Genomic DNA, 13,573 nt, shown 5'->3' on the forward strand with positions numbered 1-13,573 from the left:
AAACATGGAAATATCTACACCGCTATGTCTATAAACATGGAAATACCTACACCGCTATCTCTATAAACATGGAAATATCTACACCGCTATCTGTATAAACATGGAAATATCTACAATGCCATCTGTAGAAAGATGGAAATATCTACACCGCAATCTGTGTAAACATGGAAATATCTACACCGATATCTGTAAAAACATGGAAATATCTACACCGCTATCTGTATAAACATGGAAATATCTACACCGCGATCTGTATAAACATGGAAATATCTACAGCGCCATCTCTATAAACATTGAAATATCTACACTGCCATCTGTAAAAACATGGAAATATCTACACAGTCATCTGAATAAACATGAAAATATCTACACCACCATCTGTAAAAGCATGGAAATAACTACAATACCATCTGTATACACATGGAAATATCTACACAGACATCTCTATAAATATGGAAATATCTACACCGCCATCTGTATAAACATGGAAATATCTACACTGCCATCTGTAGAAAGATGGAGATATCTACACCGCTATCTCTATAAATATGGAAATATCTACACCGCCATCTCAATAAACATGAAAATATCTACACTGCCATCTCCATAAAGATGGAAGTATCTACTCCGCCATGTGTATAAACACGGAAATATCTACACCAAAATCTGTGTAAATATGGAAATATCTACACCGCTGTCTGTATAAACATGGAAATATCTTCACCGCCATCTGAATGTCCATGGAAATATCTAAGCCGCCATCTGTATAAACATGGAAATATCTACACGGCCATCTGTGTATAGATGGAAATATCAACACCGCCATCTGTACAAACATGGAACTATCTACACCTCTATCTCTATAAACATGGAAATATCTGCACTGCCATCTGTAAAAACATGGAAATACCTATACAGTCATCTGTATAAACATGGAAATATCTACAATGCCGTCTGTATACACAAGGAAATATCTACACAGCCATCTGTATAAACATGAAAATATATACACTGCTATCTCTATAAACATGGAAATACCTACACCGCTATCTCTATAAACATGGAAATATCTACACCGCTATCTGTATAAACATGGAAATATCTACACCACCATCTATATAAACATGGAAATATCTACACCGCCATCTGTATAAACATGGAAATATCTACAATGCCATCTGTAGAAAGATGGAAATATCTACACCGCAATCTGTGTAAACATGGAAATATCTACACCGATATCTGTAAAAAGATGGAAATATCTACACCACTATCTGTATAAACATGGAAATATCTACACCGCGATCTGTATAAACATGGAAATATCTACAGCGCCATCTCTATAAACATAGAAATATCTACACTGCCATCTGTAAAAACATGGAAATATCTACACAGTCATCTGAATAAACATGGAAATATCTACAACACCATCTGTATAAACATGGAAATACCTACAATACCATCTGTATACACATGGAAATATCTACACAGACATCTGTATAAATATGGAAATATCTACACCGCCATCTGTATAAACATGGAAATATCTACACTGCCATCTGTAGAAAGATGGAAATATCTACACCGCTATCTCTATAAATATGGAAATATCTACACCGCCATCTCTATAAACATGAAAATATCTACACTGCCATCTCCATAAAGATGGAAGTATCTACTCCGCCATGTGTATAAACACGGAAATATCTACACCACCATCTGTGTAAACATGGAAATAACTACACCGCTCTCTGTATAAACATGGAAATATCTACACCGCCATCTGTATAAACATGAAAATATATACACTGCTATCTCTATAAACATGGAAATAACTACACCGCCATCTCTATACACATGAAAATATGTACACTGCCATCTCCATAAACATGGAACTAACTACTCCGCCATCTGTATAAACATGGAAACATCTACACCGCCATCTGTGTGAATAAGGAAATATCTACAATGCCATCTGTATAAAGATATAAATATCTGCACCGCGAGCTGTATAAACATGGAAATATCTACATCGCTATCTGTATAAACGTGGAAATACCAACACCGCTATCGGTATAAACATGGAATATCTACAACGCCATCTATATAAACATGGAAATATCTACAGCGCTATGTCTATAAACATGGAAATACCTACACCGCTATCTCTATAAACATGGAAATATCTACACCGCTATCTGTATAAACATGGAAATATCTACACCACCATCTATATAAACATGGAAATATCTACACCGCCATCTGTATAAACATGGAAATATCTACAATGCCATCTGTAGAAAGATGGAAATATCTACACCGCAATCTGTGTAAACATGGAAATATCTACACCGATATCTGTAAAAACATGGAAATATCTACACCACTATCTGTATAAACATGGAAATACCTACACCGCTATCTGTATAAACATGGAAATATCTACACCGCTATCTGTATAAACATGGAAATATCTACACTGCTATCTGGATAAACATGGAAATATCTACACCGCGGTCTGTATAAACAGGGAAATATCTACACCGTGATCTGTGTAAACATGGAAATGTCTTCACCACGATCTGTATAAACATGGAACTATCTACACCGCTATCTGTATAAACATGGTAATATCTACACCAACATCTATATAAACATGGATATATCTACACCGCCATCTGTATAAACATGGAAATATCTACAATGCCATCTGTAGAAAGATGGAAATATCTACACCGCAATCTGTGTAAACATGGAAATATCTACACCGATATCTGTAAAAACATGGAAATATCTACACCGCTATCTCTATAAACATGGAAATATCTACACCGCGATCTGTATAAACATGGAAATATCTACAGCGCCATCTCTATAAACATTGAAATATCTACACTGCCTTCTGTAAAAACATGGAAATATCTACACAGTCATCTGAATAAACATGGAAATATCTACACCACCATCTGTATAAACATGGAAATACCTACAATACCATCTGTATACACATGGAAATATCTACACAGACATCTGTATAAATATGGAAATATCTACACCGCCATCTGTATAAACATGGAAATATCTACACTGCCATCTGTAGAAAGATGGAAATATCTACACCGATATCTCTATAAATATGGAAATATCTACACCGCCATCTCTATAAACATGAAAATATCTACAATGCCATCTCCATAAAGATGGAAGTATCTATTCCGCCATGTGTATAAACACGGAAATATCTACACCACCATCTGTGTAAACATGGAAATAACTACACCGCTGTCTGTATAAACATGGAAATATCTACACCGCCATCTGCATGTCCATGGAAATATCTAGGCCGCCATCTGTATAAACATGGAAATATCTACACGGCCATCTGTGTATAGATGGAAATATCAACACCGCCATCTGTAGAAACATGGAATTATCTACACCGCTATCTCTATAAACATGGAAATATCTGCACTGCCATCTGTAAAAACATGGAAATACCTATACAGTCATCTGTATAAACATGGAAATATCTACAATGCCGTCTGTATACACATGGAAATATCTACACAGCCATCTGTATAAACATGAAAATATATACACTGCTATCTCTATAAACATGGAAATATCTACACCGCCATCTCTATACACATGAAAATATCTACACTGCCATCTCCATAAACATGGAACTAACTACTCCGCCATCTGTATAAACATGGAAACATCTACACCGCCATCTGTGTGAATAAGGAAATATCTACAATGCCATCTGTATAAAGACATAAATATCCGCACCGGGAGCTGTATAAACATGGAAATATCTACATCGCTATCTGTATAAACATGGAAATACCAACACCGCTATCGGTATAAACATGGAAATATCTACAACGCCATCTATATAAACATGGAAATATCTACACCGCTATGTCTATAAACATGGAAATACCTACACCGCTATCTGTATAAACATGGAAATATCTACACCGCTATCTGTATAAACATGGAAATATCTACACCGCTATCTGTATAAACATGGAAATATCTACACCGCGGTCTGTATAAACAGGGAAATATCTACACCGTGATCTGTATAAACATGGAAATGTCTTCACCACGATCTGTATAAACATGGAACTATCTACACCGCTATCTGTATAAACATGGTAATATCTACACCACCATCTATATAAACATGGATATATCTACACCGCCATCTGTATAATCATGGAAATATCTACAATGCCATCTGTAGAAAGATGGAAATATCTACACCGCAATCTGTGTAAACATGGAAATATCTACACCGATATCTGCAAAAACATGGAAATATCTACACCGCTATCTGTATAAACATGGAAATATCTACACCGCGATCTGTATAAACATGGAAATATCTACAGCGCCATCTCTATAAACATTGAAATATCTACACTGCCATCTGTAAAAACATGGAAATATCTACACAGTCATCTGAATAAACATGAAAATATCTACACCACCATCTGTATAAACATGGAAATACCTACAATACCATCTGTATACACATGGAAATATCTACACAGACATCTGTATAAATATGGAAATATCTACACCGCCATCTGTATAAACATGGAAATATCTACACTGCCATCTGTAGAAAGATGGAAATATCTACACCGCTATCTCTATAAATATGGAAATATCTACACCGCCATCTCTATAAACATGAAAATATCTACACTGCCATCTCCATAAAGATTAAACATGGAAATATCTACACCGCCATCTGCATGTCCATGGAAATATCTAGGCCGCCATCTGTATAAACATGGAAATATCTACACGGCCATCTGTGTATAGATGGAAATATCAACACCGCCATCTGTACAAACATGGAACTATCTACACCGCTATCTCTATAAACATGGAAATATATGCACTGCCATCTGTAAAAACACGGAAATACCTATACAGTCATCTGTATAAACATGGAAATATCTACAATGCCATCTGTATACACATGGAAATATCTACACAGCCATCTGTATAAACATGTAAATATATACACTGCTATCTCTATAAACATGGAAATATCTACACCGCCATCTCTATACACATGAAAATATCTACACTGCCATCTCCATAAACACGGAACTACTCCGCCATCTGTATAAACATGGAAACATCTACACCGCCATCTGTGTGAATAAGGAAATATCTACAATGCCATCTGTATAAAGATATAAATATCTGCACCGCGAGCTGTATAAACATGGAAATATCTACATCGCTATCTGTATAAACGTGGAAATACCAACACCGCTATCGGTATAAACATGGAAATATCTACAACGCCATCTATATAAACATGGAAATATCTACACCGCGATCTGTATAAACAGGGAAATATCTACACCGCGATCTGTATAAACATGGAAATGTCTTCACCACGATCTGTATAAACATGGAAATATCTCCACCGCTATCTGTATAAACATGGTAATATCTACACCACCGTCTATATAAACATGGAAATATCTACACCGCCATCTGTATAAACATGGAAATGTCTTTAATGCCATCTGTAGAAAGATGGAAATATCTACACCGCAATCTGTGTAAACATGGAAATACGTACACCAATATCTGTAAAAACATGGAAATATCTACACCGCTATCTGTACAAACATGGAAATATCTACACCGCGATCTGTATAAACATGGAAATATCTACAGCGCCATCTCTATAAACATTGAAATATCTACACTGCCATCTGTAAAAACACGGAAATATCTACACAGTCATCTGAATAATCATGGAAATATCTACACCACCATCTGTATAAACATGGAAATACCTACAATACCATCTGTATACACATGGAAATATCTACACAGACATCTGTATAAATATGGAAATATCTACACCGCCATCTGTATAAACATGGAAATATCTACACTGCCATCTGTAGAAAGATTGAAATATCTACACCGCTATCTCTATAAATATGGAAATATCTACACCGCCATCTCTATAAACATGAAAATATCTACACTGCCATCTCCATAAAGATGGAAGTATCTACTCCGCCATGTGTATAAACACGGAAATATCTACACCACCATCTGTGTAAACATGGAAATAACAACACCGCTGTCTGTATAAACATGGAAATATCTACACCGCCGTCTGCATGTCCATGGAAATATCTAGGCCGCCATCTGTATAAACATGGAAATATCTACACGGCCATCTGTGTATAGATGGAAATATCAACACCGCCGTCTGTACAAACATGGAAATATCTACACCGCTATCTCTATATACATGATAATATCTGCACTGCCATCTGTAAAAACATGGAAATACCTATACAGTCATCTGTATAAACATGGAAATATCTACAATGCAATCTGTATACACATGGAAATATCTACACAGCCATCTGTATAAACATGTAAATATATACACTGCTATCTCTATAAACATGGAAATATCTACACCACCATCTCTATACACATGAAAATGTCTACACTGCCATCTCCATAAACATGGAACTAACTACTCCGCCATCTGTATAAACATGGAAACATCTACACCGCCATCTGTGTGAATAAGGAAATATCTACAGTGCCATCTGTATAAAGATATAAATATCTGCACCGCGAGCTGTATAAACATGGAAATATCTACATCGCTATCTGTATAAACGTGGAAATATCAACACCGCTATCGGTATAAACATGGAAATATCTACAACGCCATCTATATAAACATGGAAATATCTACACCGCTATGTCTATAAACATGGAAATACCTACACCGCTATCTCTTTAAACATGGAAATATCTACACCTCTATCTGTATAAACATGGAAATATCTACACCGCTATCTGTATAAACATGGAAATATCTATACTGCGATCTGTATAAACAGGGAAATATCTACACCGTGATCTGTATAAACATGGAAATGTCTTCACCACGATCTGTATAAAGATGGAAATATCTACACCGCTATCTGTATAAACATGGTAATATCTACACCACCATCTATATAAACATGGAAATAACTACACCGCCATCTGTATAAACATGGAAATATCTACAATGCCATCTGTAGAAAGATGGAAATATCTACACCGCAATCTGTGTAAACATGGAAATATCTTCACCGCTATCTGTATAAACATGGAAATACCTACACCGCGATCTGTATAAATATGGAAATATTTACACCGCCATCTGTATAAACATGGAAATATCTACACTGCCATCTGCAGAAAGATGGAAATATCTACACCGCTATCTCTATAAATATGGAAATATCTACACCGCCATCTCTATAAACATGAAAATATCTACAATGCCATCCCCATAAAGATGGAAGTATCTACTCCGCCATGTGTATAAACACGGAAATATCTTCACCACCATCGGTGTAAACATGGAAATATCTACACCGCTGTCTGTATAAACATGGAAATATCTACACCGCCATCTGCATGTCCATGGAAATATCTACGCCCCCATCTGTACAAACATGGAAATATCTACACGGCCATCTGTGTATAGATGGAAATATCAACACCGCCATCTGTACAAACATGGAAATACCTACACCGCTATCTCTATAAACATGCAAATAGATGCACTGCCATCTGTAAAAACAAGGAAATACCTATACAGTCATCTGTATAAACATGGAAATATCTACAATGCCATCTGTATACACATGGAAATATCTACACAGCCATCTGTATAAACATGTAAATATCTACAATGCTATCTCTATAAACATGGAAATATCTACACCGCCATCGCTATAAATATGAAAATATCTACACTGCCATCTCCATAAACATGGAACTAACTACTCCGCCATCTGTATACACATGGAATCATCTACATCGCCATCTGTGTGAATAAGGAAATATCTACAATGCCATCTGTATAAAGATATAAATATCTGCACCGCGAGCTGTATAAACATGGAAATATCTACATCGCTATCTGTATAAACTTGGAAATACCAACACCGCTATCGGTATAAACATGGAAATATCTACAACGCCATCTATATAGACATGGAAATATCTACACCGCTATGTCTATAAACATGGAAACACCTACACCGCTATCTCTATAAACATGGAAATATCTACACCGCTATCTGTATAAACATGGAAATATCTACACCACTATCTGTATAAACATGGAAATAACTACACCGCGAACTGCATAAACAGGGAAATATCTACACTGCGATCTGTATAAACATGGAAATGTCTTCACCACGATCTGTGTAAACATGGAAATATCTACACCGCTATCGGTATAAACATGGTAATATCTACACCACCATCTATATAAACATGGAAATATCTACACCGCCATCTGTATAAACAAGGAAATATCTACAATGCCATCTGTGGAAAGATGGAAATATCTACACCACAATCTGTGTAAACATGGAAATATCTACACCGATATCTGTGTAAACATGGAAATATCTACACCGATATCTGTAAAAACATGGAAATATCTACACCGCTATCTGTAAAAACATGGAAATATCTACACCGCGATCTGTATAAACATGGAAATATCTACACCGCTATCTGTATAAACATGGTAATATCTACACAACCATCTATATAAACATGGAAATATCCACACCGCCATCTGTATAAACATGGAAATATCTACAATGCCATCTGTAGAAAGATGGAAATATATACGCCGCAATCTGTGTAAACATGGAAATATCTACACCGATATCTGTAAAAACATGGAAATATCTACACCGCTATCTGTATAAACATGGAAATATCTACACCGCGATCTGTATAAACATGGAAATATCTACAGCGCCATCTCTATAAACATTGAAATATCTACACTGCCATCTGTAAAAACATGGAAATATCTACACAGTCATCTGAGTAAACATGGAAATATCTACAATGCCATCTGTATACACATGGAAATATCTACACAGCCATCTGTATAAACATGTAAATATATACACTGCTATCTCTATAAACATGGAAATATCAACACCGCCATCTCTATACACATGAAAATATCTACACTGCCATCTCCATAAACATGGATCTAACTACTCCGCCATCTGTATAAACATGGAAACATCTACACCGCCATCTGTGTAAATAAGGAAATATCTACAATGCCATCTGTATAAAGATATAAAAAACTGCACCGCGAGCTGTATAAACATGGAAATATCTAAATCGCTATCTGTATAAACGTGGAAATACCAACACTGCTATCGGTATAAATATGGAAATATCTACAACGCCATCTATATAAACATGGAAATATCTACACCGCTATGTCTATAAACGTGGAAACAACTACACCGCTATCTCTATAAACATGGAAATATCTACACCGCTATCTGTATAAACATGGAAATATCTACACCGCTATCTGTATAAACATGGAAATACCTACACCGCGATCTGTATAAACAATGAAATATCTACACCGCGATCTGTGTAAACATGGAAATGTCTTCACCACGATCTGTGTAAACATGGAAATATCTACACCGCTATCAGTATAAACATGGTAATATCTACACCACCATCCATATAAACATGGAAATATCTATACCGCCATCTGTAAAAACAAGGAAATATCTACAATGCCATCTGTAGAAAGATGGAAATATCTACACCGCAATCTGTGTAAACATGTAAATATCTACACCGATATCTGTAAAAACATGGAAATATCTACACTGGTATCTGTATAAACATGGAAATATCTACACCGCGATCTGTATAAACATGGAAATATCTACACCGCTATCTGTATAAACATGGTAATATCTACACAACCATCTATATAAACATGGAAATATCCACACCGCCATCTGTATAAACTTGGAAATATCTACAATGACATCTGTAGAAAGATGGAATTATACACACCGCAATCTGTGTAAACATGGAAATATCTACACCGATATCTGTAAAAACATGGAAATATCTACACCGCTATCTGTAAAAACATGGAAATATCTACACCGCGATCTGTATAAACATGGAAATATCTACAGCGCCATCTCTATAAACATTGTAATATCCACACTGCCATCTGTAAAAACATGGAAATATCTACACAGTCATCTGAATAAACATGGAAATATCTACACCACCATCTGTATAAACATGGAAATACCTTCAATACCATCTGTATACACATGGAAATATCTACACAGACATCTGTATAAATATGGAAATATCTACACCGCCATCTCTATAAACATGAAAATATCTACACTGCCATCTGTAGAAAGATGGAAGTATCTTCTCCGCCATGTGTATAAACACGGAAATATCTACACCACCATCTGTGTAAACATGGAAATATCTACACCGCTGTCTGTATAAACATGGAAATATCTACACGGCCTTCTGCATGTCCATGGAAATATCTACGCCGCCATCTGTATAAACATGGAAATATCTACACGGCCATCTGTGTATAGATGGAAATATCAACACCGCCATCTGTACAAACATGGAAATATCTACACTGCTATCTCTATAAACATGGAAATATCTGAACTGCCATCTATAAAAACATGGAAATACCTATACAGTCATCTGTATAAACATGGAAATATCTACAATGCCATCTGTATACACATGGAAATATCTACACAGCCATCTGTAAAAACATGTAAATATCTACACTGCTATCTCTATAAACATGGAAATATCTACACCGCCATCTCTATAAACATGAAAATATCTACACTGCCATCTCCATAAACATGGAACAAACTACTCCGCCATCTGTATAAACATGGAAACGTCTACACCGCCATCTGTGTGAATAAGGAAATATCTACAATTCCATCTGTTTAAAGATATAAATATCTGCACTGCAAGCTGTATAAACATGGAAATATCTACATCGCTATATGTATAAACGTAGAAATACCAACACCGCTATCGGTATAAACATGGAAATATCTACAACGCCATCTATATAAACATGGAAATATCTACACCGCTATGTCTGTAAACATGGAAATACCTACACCGCTATCTATATAAACATGGAAATATCTTCACCGCTATCTGTATAAACATGGAAATATCTACACCGCGATCTGTATAAACACGGAAATATCTACAGCGCCATCTCTATAAACATTGAAATATCTACAATGCCATCTGTAAAAACATGGAAATATCTCCAATGCCATCTGTAGAAAGATGGAAATATCTACACCGCAATCTGTGTAAACATGGAAATATCTACACCGATATCTGTAAAAACATGGAAATATCTACACTGCTATCTGTATAAACATGGAAATATCTACACCGCGATCTGTATAAACATGGAAATATCTACAGCGCCATCTCTATAAACATTGAAATATCTACACTGCCATCTGTAAAAACATGGAAATATCTACACAGTCATCTGAATAAACATGGAAATATCTACACCACCATCTGTATAAACATGGAAATACCTACAATACCATCTTTATACACATGGAAATATCTACACAGACATCTGTATAAATATGGAAATATCTACACCGCCATCTGTATAAACATGGAAATATCTACACCGCTATCTGTATAAACATTGTAATATCTACACAACCATCTATATAAACATGGAAATATCCACACCGCCATCTGTATAAACATGGAAATATCTACAATGACATCTGTAGAAAGATGGAATTATAAACACCGCAATCTGTGTAAACATGGAAATATCTACACCGATATCTGTAAAAACATGGAAATATCTACACCGCTATCTGTATAAACATGGAAATATCTACACCGCGATCTGTATAAACATGGAAATATCTACAGCGCCAAATCTATAAACATTGAAATATCTACACTGCCATCTGTAAAAACATGGAAATATCTACACAGTCATCTGAATAAACATGGAAATATCTACACCACCATCTGTATAAACATGGAAATACCTTCAATATCATCTGTATACACAGGGAAATATCTACACAGACATCTGTATAAATATGGAAATATCTACACCGCCATCTGCATAAACATGGAAATATCTACACTGCCATCTGTAGAAAGATGGAAATATCTACACCGGTATCTCTATAAATATGGAAATATCTACACCGCCATCTCTATAAACATGAAAATATCTACACTGCCATCTCCATAAATATGGAAGTATCTTCTCCGCCATGTGTATAAACACGGAAATATCTACACCACCATCTGTGTAAACATGGAAATATCTACACCGCTGTCTGTATAAACATGGAAATATCTACACGGCCTTCTGCATGTCCATGGAAATATCTACGCCGCCCTCTGTATAAACATGGAAATATCTACACGGCCATCTGTGTATAGATGGAAATATCAACACCGCCATCTGTACAAACATGGAAATATCTACACTGCTATCTCTGTAAACATGGAAATATCTGCACTGCCATCTGTAAAAACATGGAAATACCTATACAGTCATCTGTATAAACATGGAAATATCTACAATGCCATCTGTATACACATGGAAATATCTACACAGCCATCTGTAAAAACATGTAAATATCTTCACTGCTATCTCTATAAACATGGAAATATCTACACCGCCATCTCTATAAACATGAAAATATCTACACTGCCATCTCCATAAACATGGAACTAACTACTCCGCCATCTGTATAAACATGGAAACATTTACACCGCCATCTGTGTGAATAAGGAAATATCTACAATTCCATCTGTTTAAAGATATAAATATCTGCACTGCGAGCTGTATAAACATGGAAATATCTACATCGCTATATGTATAAACGTGGAAATAGCAACACCGCTATCGGTATAAACATGGAAATATCTACAACGCCATCTATATAAACATGGAAATATCTACACCGCTATGTCTATAAACATGGAAATACCTACACCGCTATCTCTATAAACATGGAAATATATTCACCGCTATCTCTATAAACATGGAAATATCTACACCGCTATCTGTATAAACATGGAAATATCTACACCGCTATCTGTATAAACATGGAAATACCTACACCGCGATCTGTATAAACAGGGAAATATCTACACCGCGATCTGTATAAACATGGAAATGTCTTCACCACGATCTGTGTAAACATGGAAATATCTACACCGCTATCGGTATAAACATGGTAATATCTACACCACCATCTATATAAACATGGAAATATCTACACCGCCAGCTGTATAAACAAGGAAATATCTACAATGCCATCTGTGGAAAGATGGAAATATCTACACCGCAATCTGTGTAAACATGGAAATATCTACACCGATATCTGTAAAAACATGGAAATATCTACACCGCTATCTGTGTAAACATGGAAATATCTACACCGCGATCTGTATAAACATGGAAGTATCTACACCGCTATCTGTATAAAGATGGTAATATCTACACAACCATCTATATAAACATGGAAATATCCACACCGCCATCTGTATAAACATGGAAATATCTACAATGCCATCTGTAGAAAGATGGAAATATACACGCCGCAATCTGTGTAAA

This window comes from Pan troglodytes, chromosome 12, assembly GCF_028858775.2.
Source record: "Pan troglodytes isolate AG18354 chromosome 12, NHGRI_mPanTro3-v2.0_pri, whole genome shotgun sequence".
In the NCBI taxonomy this organism is placed as follows: domain Eukaryota; kingdom Metazoa; phylum Chordata; class Mammalia; order Primates; family Hominidae; genus Pan; species Pan troglodytes.